Source organism: Triticum aestivum, chromosome 6B (genome assembly GCF_018294505.1).
Source record: "Triticum aestivum cultivar Chinese Spring chromosome 6B, IWGSC CS RefSeq v2.1, whole genome shotgun sequence".
NCBI lineage: Eukaryota > Viridiplantae > Streptophyta > Magnoliopsida > Poales > Poaceae > Triticum > Triticum aestivum.
The window spans coordinates 414304849-414319564 of NC_057810.1; positions in this window are offsets into that span (position 1 = coordinate 414304849).

A 14716-nucleotide genomic window follows, 5' to 3' on the forward strand; every position below is an offset into this window, starting at 1 on the left:
CTGCTATACAGACGGTTTTTACCCCCTTTCCGCGATGGAGTTTTAAACCGTCGCCTTGCCTATGTGTGCGATAGGGGGGACCTTACCACACGACCCAGAAACCATCGGCAATAGAGTGTAGGAATGCATACATTTTGCAAAAGTAAGCGTATGCGATGCCCGCATATATCCCAAACACGAGTCCTCACACAACTGCTTGGGATATATCGAATATCCCAAACGCTCCATCCTTGCTACTCGTGCATCCTGGCAATCGCATGTGGTATTCTGTGGTGCAACATTTATCATGTGTGCCACATCACAAACAGTTCCCGATTCTAAAGTGTGTATAAGGAGACTATCACACACATTCAGTTTTCCCGAATCGTATGCGATATATAATTGAGAAGATAAGTTAATTACCGTACGAGTGTCAGATGAATTTATGAAACGTCCGACTATCGTACCAGTGTCGGATGAGACAATTATCGCATACGCTATTCTGTGGTGTGATGTTTACGATGCGTATGACACCACATTCAATTCATGATTATAAAGTGGGTACGATAAGGTAACTATCACAAACATTTAGTTTGGTCACACCATTTATGATATTGTTTGACATCACACACGATTATGCAAATGGCAACTGTGTGCATGGTCGCTCATGTTTTCTCTCTGTGAAACGTGTCTAATTATGAGGTATATCACACACTTGTGCTTTACAAACCGTGTGCGCCCTAATGACATGCAGAGCGTAATTTCTCCCTAATTTAATCGCTGCATTTTAAAATTGTACAAAATTTGAATTTGAAAGTAGGCAATAACTTTATTCATATCCATTACGTTCAACAACCAATGCACTATTTGATTCACAAGTACACATGTTCAAGAATTACATAAGCACCAAATAAAGAATGATGAACCAGGGTTGTATATTTGTATTAAAGGCGGTAAAGAAAGAGGCGAAAGACATTCTCCATGTCAAATGCACGCACGACTCTAGTCCAACCCCTTGTGATGGACGACCGCCCATCCTTCATTGTCTTAATGAGAACTTCTAGATAGTCATTGTAGTCCGGTAGAAATACTTTAACCTTTGCATGTCCACCAACCATGTAGTTTGAGAGGTAATCTTGAGTAAACTGCTTTGTGAACCATTGCAAAGGAAAAAATTCAGACATTGTCATCTAATACTCATTATGGGCAGTAAAAATAAGGCTACGGTGTTCTTACTTATCATCCTGTAGTTCACTGTTGTCTTGGATAAAATGTAAACAAATAGTTTAATTGTCATATTTTGACCAATTTTACTAACAGTCTTTATCAGTTTCCTCACATGATGTTGGTTCATAAATATCTCATTGCCCCATACGCAAAAAGGATCAAAGTGCGGACCTTTACCAATGACATATGTACCCGTAAGCACCAAGTTAATATTAGAAGCTAAATTGCAATTACACAATGATGTAGTATAACACTCCCTCCGTCCCATTATATAATATCTTATTACATCCAATATACTCACATATTGGATGAATTAACATCTTATATTATGAGGCGGAAGGAGTATATACATTGTTACAAATATCGTCCAATTAACTATAGTTAACTGCTATTCGGCCCCCTCCGATATGAGAAAGGCCTATTCGGCCCATTAATTGGGAGGCCCAGTTAATCGACCTGACAAGCAGATTTATCGGTTGTCAAGCCGAATTATCAGTTGGGCCGACTAACTAGGCAACATATTTTAGCCAAAAACTACTCTCCTATGCCAAGAATGTATAAGTAGTATTGTTGTTGTGCTGCTCTCCTTTGATGTTAGATAGTGATGTACAATTACAACTAATGTGTGTTGTTGTTGCTGCTCTTCTATGTATATCTAGACATCATCAGAACATGAGGGACACGTATAATTGTTGGAAAATGTTGCAAGGAAAATAAAAAATTCTACGCACACGCAATGATCAATCCATGGAGATGCATAGCAACGAGGGGAAGAGTGTCCCTACATACCCTCATAGACCATAAGAGGAAGCATTTCACAACGCGGTTGATGTAGTCGAACTTTCTTCGTGCTCTGACCTATCAAGTACCGAATGTACGGGACCTCCGAGTTCTGCACATGTTCAGCTCGGTGATGTCCCTCACCTTCTCGATCCAGCAAGACGTCGAGTTAGTAGATGAGTTCCGTCAGCACGACAACATGGTGATGGTGAAGTGATCCTCGCAGGGCTTCGCCTAAGCACCGTGAGAATATGACCGGGGTGTAAACTGTGGAGGGCGGCGCTGCACACGGCTAGGCAATTGTCTGGTTGTGCTAGGCGGCCCCCTCCCACATATATATAGGTGGGGGAGGAGGGAGCAGCCAGGAGGGCACCCTAAGTAGGCCGAATCCTACTTGGGGTCCTGATGCAGGGTAGAACCCTAGACCCAATCTTTCACGTTTGGAGGGAAATCCTACCAAGAACACGAAGAACACGAGGGGGAAACGAGGGGAAAACAAGGGGAAACACAAGAGAAATCACTCAACCAACAAGATCAATCACACAAGTGCTAGATCCTCGAAACACAAAGAGATACATGATCCGAATCCAACAAGGGACGATACATAGGGTAACCAGTTCTTCTCCGTGAGGAGGTCTTGAGTTCTTCCCGTTAGGGGTCTTGAATCCAAGTGGATCTTCTCCATAGAGGCACGGTCTCTCTCGGAGGAGCAGTCCGGATGGTCCGGATGGATGAGCGAGGCTCTATATCACATGAGCTATCACAACGCTAACCCTAACTAGGAGGAGGGAAGGAGTATATATAGTCTAAGGCCACGAAGGGGTAAGTGGGGGATACATGGGCCTCGGCCCGTAACTATGCACACACACAGGCAGTGGACATCCGGTCTCTACCGGTCGTCCTGTCGCTCGCGGAGGTCCGGACGTCCGGTAGGGCTCGGACTTCCGCTATTTTTGTTCTGTAGTGGAACTTTCGATCGTCTGGTGGGGGTCGGATGTCCGCTCGCTGGGACGTGTCGCTGTACGTCTAGTCCATGGCGGTCGTCCGCTCGTTGTAGCTCTCGTTGGCTGGGACTTGGGTCGGCTGGGCTTCAGGCGCCGGGCGTCCGGTCCTGGTCGGACGTCCGCTGGCTGGAGCGTCATGGGTCGGACGTCCGGTCCTGGGCAGACGTTCGTTGGCAGGATCTTCTTCGGTAGCTCTTCTTCTTGTCCTTCGTACTCGGTGTCCTCACCGTCTTGTCCATGGTCTTCCTCTTTGTTCCTGGTCATGCATAGCACATATACTTGAGGTAGTAGCCATGTCTCACATGTGGAAGGAGAAGGTTTGGAGAGGAGCAAGTTCATGTTGTGTCCAATGGCATATAGTTGAGGTCTCATCTTATGTATCCTTGGGTCATGGGGAGTGGTCGAAGTGGACATGGGGATGATCGTAGGATGCTCTGCATCATCTCCCCCCGGGAAAGATCCGACCTCAGATCATGATTCTCATCACCATGGAAACGGTTGTCGTGGACGGACTTGTAGTTGGACAGAGTTGAAGGCATGGCGCAATCCAAGTACCTCACAGTGTCTGGTATGTGGTACATGCAAAATGAGCAAACACAAGCGACACTCGGAAATACAATGGTTAGCGCACACAAAATGTCCATCAATTAAGCGTGAGTCCATGCGAAGAGATAGTGTGTGACAAAGCGCATGAAGCTTATCAAGATGATATAGAATGACATGCAAAGCATTCATGGGAACAAAAACATGGTGCACAAAGCGATAAATTCTACCATTGTGCAAAATGATGTCATAATGGGATGGTGTAGTAAAAGCATGAATATGGCAATGGATGCTCAATATGTGTATGTTATCATGCAATTGATGTTGGACAATATGATCATGATGTATGTATATGCCATCAAGAAAGATCACAACAAATTTGCTAAGGAAGTGCACAAGCTCATATATCATGGATGACATGGGAATACAAGATGCAACAAGGCAATCATAATGCAAGTCAATCCATGCATAGGGTGCAAACTTGTGGTGAGTATGATATGTCCATCGAGCATGACATGTGGGAGCACAATCAACAAATATGGAGGTGTTGGTGCAATGTGTCAAAGGAGTGTGGATGTACCAATGCTCGATGTTGTGGCATGAGTGGAGTTCCGAAGGTGCATCCAATAAGTGCAAGCGCTCCTCAATGTGAAGGTCAATAGAACCAATCTCCAATGTCGCTCCTCCGTTCACGAGATGTATCATGTAGACAACAAGAAGGAAACAACAATGAAAGAGTGACCCATCCAATATGCGTACTTGAGGATGGCTCAAAGAGAAGGAGTTCACCTTTAGGATATTCTTGCAAATGTTGGTGTTGCACATCGTGTATGCCTTTGCATGGCCAAGTTGTCGCGTAACGGCACCGCCTTGTGAATCTCCCAAAATGAAAGAACATGACAAACACTCGGAAAAACAAATGAGGTTAGCGGAAGTGCAAAACCTATCATTCGTGTGGTAAGATACTCAACAAGTGTATGCATCATGCTCATCATAAGAAAGTACAAGGGAGCATTTCATAGTATGAAGGCATATGATGCGAGAACAACCAAATACAATAGGCTTAATCAAGCAAGCATGCATCACAAGTAATATGTCCAAGTCTCCAAGATCAATAAACATAGCATGGGTGCACTCACTAAAATGGCATATGAGATGTCCAACTAATGGAGACAAGTGACAATAAGCAAGATAAATCAAGTGAGATGCATCAACATATATGTCATCAACCCAAGAAAGTGAGTAAGAATGGAACATGGGTGATGCAACCAAGCAAGTAATGATAGTGATCAAGTCAAGCAAGCTAGTAGTGCAAAGATGCAACGTACTAGAGGTAAACATGTCAATCATGTCACGTGTGCAAAAAGTGGGCATGAATAATTCACATGACATAACACAAGCATGAAAGCAAGATATGAGGAGAGTATCATCGTTGTGTTGGCAAGAAGTCCTAGGTAAATAGCAATGGAACATCATGACTCTCCCAACACAAGAATCAATAATAGCATTTGGTGCATGGTAAACATGGCAATAGCAACAAGTATCTCTACCAAGCATGCAAATACACATAGAAGCAGCATAATGGTGAATCATGGGTAGATGCAAACAAGGGTCACAATTGCATGGCAAAATCATGTAAAGAGGCATAACATGCAAAGTGAACACGATAGTATAGGCATAATGTGACAAGTGGTAAATAGCCCATAGCCGTGTGAGAGCCAAGTAGAAGAGATGCGCATAGTCCTTGCGTGAAGGGGACGGTGGTAAGGATAGTCCACGGGATCCCAAGTCATCGTTGCTCTCGAGAGCTCGTTTCGTCAACTCTTGGGATTGAGAGGTTGAGGAGTATATGTGAGTACATACACAAAATGAATACAAAGGGAAAATTGTGTGTGCGTGGTATATCTACACATCATACATCATGATGCGCACGTGCTTGTGTTGGTTAGCACAAAATATCCAATGCTCAAATAAACTAGATGCGTGATATAGAAACATGTCATCCATCATGATAGGTTTGTTGTTATGCATGGCATAATGGAGACTCAAAGGATGTAATGCATCATGATATATATGTAGAGCATTGTTATTCATGGAATGCATACGGTGCACACAATTATGGGAATCATGCAAAGTATGGAATGCATCAGAATCTCCTAATATGTATGAGGAAACTATGGGGGTCTCCTCATGAGCATTAGTAGAAACATCACATGGAGAATATTGACAACATCCAAAACAATGCATATTTGGAACAATGTGATCATGGCATGGCATAGTAGATGAATTGCTCAAATCATGTAAAGGAAGCATGGCAATATCATCACATGAAAAACAAAAGCCAATGACCATCATCTCGTCATCTATACCATAAGTGCAAATGGGATTTATTTTAATGGGGCATGCATAGTTACTATGTTGAGATTGAAATGATGCAATATGGGAGATCTCACTCATAGCATATGACAAGCTTAAAGGGTTGCCGAACATGATGTGACCAAAAGAATTTTTACATGATATCCTATGGAGCATAGCATCAAACTACGCAACTCAACATGCTCATCATAAATAGGTAAGTCATGACATGAGGAAGTCGCACTAACATGAAGCATGGGAATAGGTGGGTCAACATCATGCAAGCAATCATTGGGAAGATAGTCCGCTACTAGGACAAGAGAAGCACCATCACTATGTTACGTTTGGAGCATCGCTCATGTGTTGTAGGTGAGGTGTTGAAGATCCACTCGTTGTCATCTTCATCTTGATGGAACCATGTGGGGGGTGCATCATCGTCCACCATGGCCATCGTCGTCTCCTGTGGAGGGATGGATTCGTCGAGGATAGGCATGTCGTCATGTAGGAGACCTAGAACCAAAGAAAACACCCTCGAAGTAGAGGTTAAGTCGTTAGAAATCATAGTGGCCTCACGTGCCCTCTCAACTACCTCACTCTCTAAGTGTTGTGGCTCACTCACTCCCTCAAGGATGCTCTCACTCATATGGTTGGTGGAGTCACTCAAATGGTGCTCAAACTCACATAGGATGTGTGGCATGCTCTCATGTGTGGGGCTAGTGGTGGTGACACTCATCCTCTCATATGAAATGCTCTCAATGTCATATATGGTGGAGTCAGTCATCTCACTCATGGGTGGTGGCTCTCCTCACATGACAAATGGGGCATCTCAACATATGTGGGTGCCGGAGAGATGTAGGTGCAAATGTCTCCATGCTCAACTCCTATCGCCATGGTCGAAGGGGATGGCCCTTGCTCGACCTTCTTGTCACCGTCTTGGTGTGGGAGGCCCATATGATGTGGAACCTCATAGCTCATCTCCATGACCGAAGGGAATTTCCCATGCTCGGTCATCTTCCTTAAGGGGCTTCCGAAGATGGAAGTGTCGCCCTCGCTTGTAGGTGGTCGCCTTGTTGTTGAAGATGTCGATGTAGGTGAACTCATGGGAAGTAGGTGAAGATGTCGTACATCCAAATGCGAAGATGCCTTGATAGCACTTGGCGAAGATGCCGAAGTGGTGGTGGTAGCCGTAGCTCCGTCTTGGTGGTGCTCGTCTCGCTATCTTCTCTTTTTCTCATGAAGCTTGGACTTGGCGTGAAGTAGGGCTTGTTAGGAGTTGTACATTTGCGCTTGGTGAGCATCTTCATGATGATGGTGTCATTGTCGTGCTTGAGCTTGATGGCGTTCGTTGTCGTCATGCACATGATGCTTGGAGGTGACTTGCCCTTCATGATGATGTTGATCACGAACTTGATGGTGGTCGCCATGGAGATGTGGACGAGGACGAATTGCGCTTGCATCGTTTTCGTGCTCCGAAGACTTGTGGCTTGAATGTCACCACCTTGAAGATGACGAAGGGGAAGAAGACTTGATCAAGGCCCGAATCTCCTCCATCCTTGCATCTCGCTCCTCTTTTTGTGCGGAAAGCTTCTTGTTGATGTAGTCCCTTTTTCTTGCTTCGGAGTGACAAATGTTGATGGAAAGGTTCTCGATGCGCTCTCGCAATCTTGATTGTGCGTGCATTTGTTGTTGTAGACCGAAGATGGACGCTTTGGTGATTTATTTGTTCGCGCCGTCATTGTTGTCGATGACCGGAGATGAAATGCCTTTCCTATCCATCACAAGACTCGAGAAAATATGAGTGGAATAAAGGAGAGAACTATACCAAATGTACCTTGACCGATGCTGAAAAATGGATCAATGATCACTCAATGATGTAACAACGAAATAGCACAATTGGTACCGATCTCGTCAATTTCTCACACCTACACAAGTAAGGCTTACGGTGGAGCTCGGTGAGGATGGTGGCACAAAAATTGGATGTGAAATGTTAGAAAGAGTCAATAATGTTGAAAGAGATTCACAAATTCGCAAGCGAAACAAGTAGACCAATAGTAATAAATGGCACACGAAAACACACACACAGATAGATAAATGGGGTCGCGTAACCAAGGAATGAGCACAAAATGTGGAATCCACGTAAAACGCTTGTGTTGCACAACTCAAGAGAGATGCTAGCACGATTGCTCAACAGGCGGATACGACACTTGTGCACAACCTATAAGATGCAAAATGGATAAACTTTCTATCCCAAGTATGCTATGTATGTATGATGTTCCCGGTGGTTAACAAGATGATCCAAGATGATCGGATATGAAAATCTTATATGCAATGTGGTATGATGCTATGGCACTTGCTTACAAGCTTCTTTGCTCACTCTGTCTTTGCTTAAAAGCTTATTCTTTTTTTGTATGGCCACTTTGCACGAACCAAGATAGCAATTGTGTATATGCGGGAACAATCTTGTGACACAAGTGATGATATTATGATACCAAGATGATATGGTATGTATGCAATGGGAGGTGTAGATCACTAATGTGCACAAGTAACGTTGCCAGCAATACTCAAAGGCTAGTCACGATAGGCAAGTGATGCAAAATGGGCTAGGGGTTAACAATGCAATGGCAAGGGTAATATACAATGGTGTCGTCGAGGTTACCGTCCTTGTCGATGATGAGAGGTGGTGTTGCCGATGTCGACCCGTTCCTAGTTAGCGGAAACACCCTAGGAAACGGAAAAACCGCAAACTCAAAATCTCCAAAGGCAAATGTTAAATGGTGGTAGCGGAAAGTGGTGGTGGTTTTGCACTTGGCAATGCGGAAGTGGAATGATGGCTATACACGTGTCGGAGTTGAAGTTGCCGTCCCTAAGTAGCCGAAACACCTTAGGAGACACAAGCCACAACCCAAAGAAGCTCAAACAAAATTGGGTTAGGTTGGGGTGGTGGAAGTGTATGGTAGGCAAGGTTATGTGGAAGTGGTGGTGGTGGTGGTTGATGAAGAAGCAATCGTCCCTAAGTAGCCTAAACACCTTAGGAGAACTTGAATTGCTACTCAACAACCACTAATGCTATGGGGAACAAAATTGTTTAGGTTGTGGAAGTTGGTGGTGGCTATGCGGATGATGTGGTGAAGGCCCTAGGCAAAGATGCTAAAGTTCCAAAACTGATGGAGTCAAATGATATTGGTAGTATTTTTGTGGGATGGGGGATGCCAACAGCTTCAGAACGAGCTAGAGAACGTCAAAATCGGAGTTCGGATGAATTAGTTATGGACAAAACAAAAATCAGCCGAAGTTGATATCTACAGGTTGCGGACGTCTGGAAATGGACGGATGTCCGGTGGCCAGACGTCCGGTGGGCTCGGAAATCCATAAATTCTGTTCTATAATGGGATGCCGGATGTCCGGTAATGTCCGGAAGTCCGGTGCTTCGACAGGCTCTGGACGTCCATAAATGTCCGGACTTCCGGTGAGTCTGGGGTAACTCGGTATCGAGATCGGGGACGCGATTTTGGGCGGAAAAAGTGGATTTCGGGGTCAAAATTTGCGGAATTTGACGGATGGAAGATGGGGAAACCGGGGAGATGCTAGATCCACTTGAAACCAAGCAAATCCAAAGATCAAAATAAACAAAACCTCATCGAATCAGCAAATCACAAAAAATGGGGCTATTTTTGGTGGGGATTTTTGAAATTGGGGAAGAACACAACAAAATCAAGCTAGAAAACAAGGGGTAGGGGCTCCAAATATGTGATCAACCTTGCTGTGATCCAAGATGATGTGGGGTAGAACCCTAGACGCCCGATCTTTCACGTTTGGAGGGAAATCCTACCAAGAACACAAAGAACACGAGGGGAAAACAAGGGGAAAACAAGAGGAAACACAAGAGAAATCACTCAACCAACAAGATCAATCACACAAGTGCTAGATCCTCGAAACACAAAGAGATACACGATCCGAATCCAACAAAGGACGATACACAGGGTAACCCGTTCTTCTCCATGAGGAGGTCTTGAGTTCTTCCTGTTAGGGGTCTTGAATCCAAGTGGATCTTCTCCATAGAGGCACAATCTCTCTCGGAGGAGCATATCCGGATGGATGAGCGAGGCTATATCTCACATGAGCTATCACAACGCTAACCCTAACTAGAAGGAGGGGGAGGAGTATATATAGTCTAGGGCCACGAAGGGGTAAGTGGGAGATACATGGGCCTCGGCCCGTAACTGTGCACACACACATGCAGCAGACATCCGGTCTCTATCGGCCGTCCGGTCGCTCGCGGAGGTCCGGACGTCCGGTATGGCTCGGACTTCCGCTATTTTCGTTCTGTAGTGGAACTTTCGGTCGTCCGGTGGGGGTCGGACGTCCGCTCGCTGGGATGTGTCATCGGATGTCCGGTCCATGGCGGTCGTCCACTCGCTGTAGCTCTCGTTAGCTGGGACTTGGGTCGGTTGGGCCTTCAGGCATCAGACGTCCGTCCTGGTCGGACGTTCGCTGGCTGGAGCATCATGCGCCGGCCGTCCGGTCCTGGGCGGGCATCCGCTGGCAGGAGCTTCTTCGGTAGCTCTTCTTCTTCTCCTTCTTACTCGGTGTCCTCGTCGTCTTTTCCATGGTCTTCCTCTTTGTTCCTGGTCATGCATAGCACATATATTTGAGGTAGTAGCCATGTCTCATATGTGGAAAGAGAAGGTTCAGAGAGGAGCGAGTTCACCTTGTGTCAAATGGCATATAGTCGAGGTCTCATCTTATGTATCCTTGGGTCATGGGGAGTGGTCGAAGTGGACATGGGGATGATCGTAGGATGCTCCGCATCAGGTCCTCGCAAGTGGCGCGCCCCCCTTCCTTATTTGCCGGAGGGGGAAGGAAAGAGAAGGGGGGAGAGAAGGAAGGGGGAGGCCGAATCCCCCCTTTCCTTCTCCCTTCCCCTCTTTCCCTCTCCTCCTGGTTCGGCCCATATGCGGGGCGCACCAGCCCCTTGTGGTTGGTGTGTTTCCCCTCTTGGCCCATAAGGCCCATATCTTTTGCCGAGGGTGCCCGGAACCCCTTCCGGTACCGGATGTGTACCTGGTACCCTTCGGAACACTTCCGGTGTCCGAATACCATCTTCCTATATATCAATCTTTATCTCTCGACCATTTTGAGACTCCTCGTCATGTCCGTGATCTCATCCGGGACTCCAAACAACATTCGGTCACCAAATCACATAACTCATATAATACTATATCGTCATTGAACGTTAAGCGTGTGGACCCTACGGGTTCGAGAACTATGTAGACATGACTGAGACACCTCTCCGGTCAATAACCAATAGCGGGGCCTGGATGCTCATATTGGCTCCTGCATATTATAGGAATATCTTTATCAGTTGAACCGTTATGACAACATACGTATTCCCTTTGTCTATCGGTATGTTACTTGCCCGAGATTCGATTGTCGGTATCTTCATACCTAGTTCAATCTCGTTAGCGGCAAGTCTCTTTACTCGTTCCTTAATACATCACCTCATGACTAAATCCTTAGTTGTTTGCTTGCAAGCTTATGATGTGTATTATCGAGAGGGCCCAGAGATACCTCTCCGATACTCAGAGTGACAAATCCTAATCTCAATCTATGCCAACTCAACAAACACCTTCAGAGATACCTGTAGAGCATATTTATGACCACCTAGTTACGTTGTGACATTTCATAGCACACAAGGTATTCCTTTGGTATCCGGGAGTTGCATAGCCTCATAGTCGAAGGAATAAGTATTTGACATGAAGAAAGCAATAGCAATAAACTGAACGATCATTATGCTAAGCTAACAGGTGGGTCTTGCCCATCACATCATTCTCCTAATGATGTGATCCCATTATCAAATGACAACACATGTCCATGGTTAGGAAACCTTAACCATCTTTGATCAACAAGCTAGTCTAGTAGAGGCTCACTAGGGACACCATGTTTGTTTATGTATTCACACATGTATTAAGGTTTCCGATCAATACAATTCTAGCATGAACAATAAACCTTTATCATGAATAAGGAAATATAAAATAACAACTTTATTATTGCCTCTAGGGCATATTTCCTTCAGTCTCCCACTTGCACTAGAGTCAATAATCTAGTTCACATCATCATGTGATTAATATCCATAGTTCACATCACCACGTGACCAATACCCAAAGATTTTACTAGAGTCAATAATCTAGTTCACATCGCTATGTGATCAACACCCAAAGAGTACTAAGGTGTGATCATGTTTAGCTTGTGAGAGAGGTTTAGTCAATGGGTCTGCCACATTCAGATCCGTATGTATTTCACAAATTTCTATGTATACAATGCTCTGCATGGAGCTACTCTAGCTAATTGCTCCCACTTTCAATACATATCCAGATTGAGACTCAGAGTCATCTGGATCGGTGTAAAAGATTTCATCGACGTAACTCTTTATGACGGACTATTTATCGCCTCCATAACCGAGAAATATTTCCTTTGCCCTCTAAGGATAATTTTGACTGTTGTCTAGTGATCCACTCCTAGATCACTATCATACCCCCTTGCCAAACTCATTGGCAAGGCACACCACCAGTCTGGTACACAGCATGGCATACTTTATAGAACCTATGTCTGAGGCATAAGGAATGACTTTCATTCTCTCTCTATCTTCTGTCATGGTCATGTTTTGAGTCTTACTCAACTTCAGACCTTACAATACAGGCAAGAACTCCTTCTTTGACTTATCCATTTTGAACTCCTCCAAAATCTTGTCAAGGTATGTACTCATTGAAAATCTTATCAAGCGTCTTGATCTATCTCTATAGATCTTGATGCCCAATATGTAAGCAGCTTCACCAGGTGTTGCATTGAAAAATTCTTATTCAAATATCCTTTTATGCTATCTAGAAATTCTATATCATTTCCAATCAACAATATATCATCCACATATAATATCAAAAATGCTAGAGAGCTCATATTCACTTTCTTGTAAATACATGCTTCACCATAAGTCTGTATAAAACCATATGCTTTGATCACCTCGTCAAAGCATATATTCCAACTCTGAGATGCTTGCACCAGTCCATAGATGGATCGTTGGAGCTTGCACTCTTTGTTAGCACCCTTAGGATCGACAAAACCTTCTGGTTACATCATATACAACTCTTCTTTAAGAAATCCATTACGGAATGATGTTTTGATGTCTATTTGCCAGATTTCATAATCATAAAATGCAGCAATTGCTAACATGATTCAGATAGACTTAACCATCACTACGGGTGAGAAAGTCTCATTGTAGTCAACTCCTTGAACTTGTCGAAAACCTTCCGCGACAAGTAGAGCTTTGTAGACAGTAACATTACCATCAATGTCAGTCTTCTTCTTAAAGATCCATTTATTCTCTATGGCTCGCCGATCATCGGGCAAGTCCACCAAAGTCCACACTTTGTTCTCATATATGGATCCTATCTCAGATTTCATGGCCTCAAGCCATTTATCGGAATCTGGGCTCATCATAGCTTCTTCATAGTTTGTAGGTTCGCCATGGTCTAGTAACATAACTTCCAGAACAGGATTACGGTACCACTCTGGTGCGGAACATGCTCTGTCCGACCTACGAGGTCTAGTAGTAACTTGATATGAAGTTTCATGATCATCATCATTAGCTTCCTCTCTAGTTGGTGTAGGCACCATGGGAACGGATTTCTCTGATGTGATACTTTCCAATTCGAGAGAAAGTACAATTACCGCATCAAGTTCTACTTTCCTCCCATTCACTTCTTTCAAGAGAAACTCCTCTAGAAATGTTCCATTCTTGGCAACAAAGATCTTGCCTTTGGATCTATGGTAGAAGGTGTACTCAATTGTTTCCTAAGGGTATCCTATGAAGATGTACTTCTCTGATTTGGGTTTGAGCTTATCAGGCTGAAGCCTTTTGACATAAGTGTCGCATCCCCAAACTTTAAGAAACAACAGCTTAGGTTTCTTGCCAAAACACAGTTCATGAGGTATCGTCTCGACGGATTTAGACGGTGCCCTATTTAACGTGAATGCAGCTGTCTCTAATGCATAACCCCAAAACGATAGTGATACATCGATAAGAGACATCATAGATCGCACCATATCTAATAAGTACGGTTACGACATTCGGACACACCATTACGCTGTGGTGTTCCAGGTGGCGTGAGTTGTGAAACTATTCCACATTGTTTTAAATGAAGGCCAAACTCGTAACTCAAATATTCACCTCCATGATTAGATCGTAGAAACTTTATTTTCTTGTTACGATTATTCTCCACTTCACTCTGAAATTCCTTGAACTTTTTATATGTTTTAGACTTGTGTTTCATTAAGTAGATATACCCATATCTGCTCAAATCATTTGTGAAGGTCAGAAAATAACAATACCCGTCGCGTGCCTCAACACTTATCGGACCGCATACATTGGTATGTATTATTTCCAATAAGTCATTGGCTTGTTCCATTGTTCTGGAGAACGGAGTTTTATTCATCTTGTCCATGAGGCATGGTTCGCAAGTATCAAATGATTCATAATCAAGTGATTCCAAAAGTACATCTGCATGGAGTTTCTTCATGCGCTTTACACCAATATGACCTAAACGGTAGTGCCACAAGTATGTTGCACTATCATTATCAACTTTGCATCTTTTGGCATCAATATTATGAATATGTGTATCACTATGATCGAGATTCAATAAACCATTCACATTGGGTGTGGGACCATAGAATGTTTTATTCATGTAAACCGAACAACAATTATTCTCTGGCTTAAATGAGTAAATGTATTGCAATAAACATGATCTAATCATATTCATGCTCAATGCAAATACCAA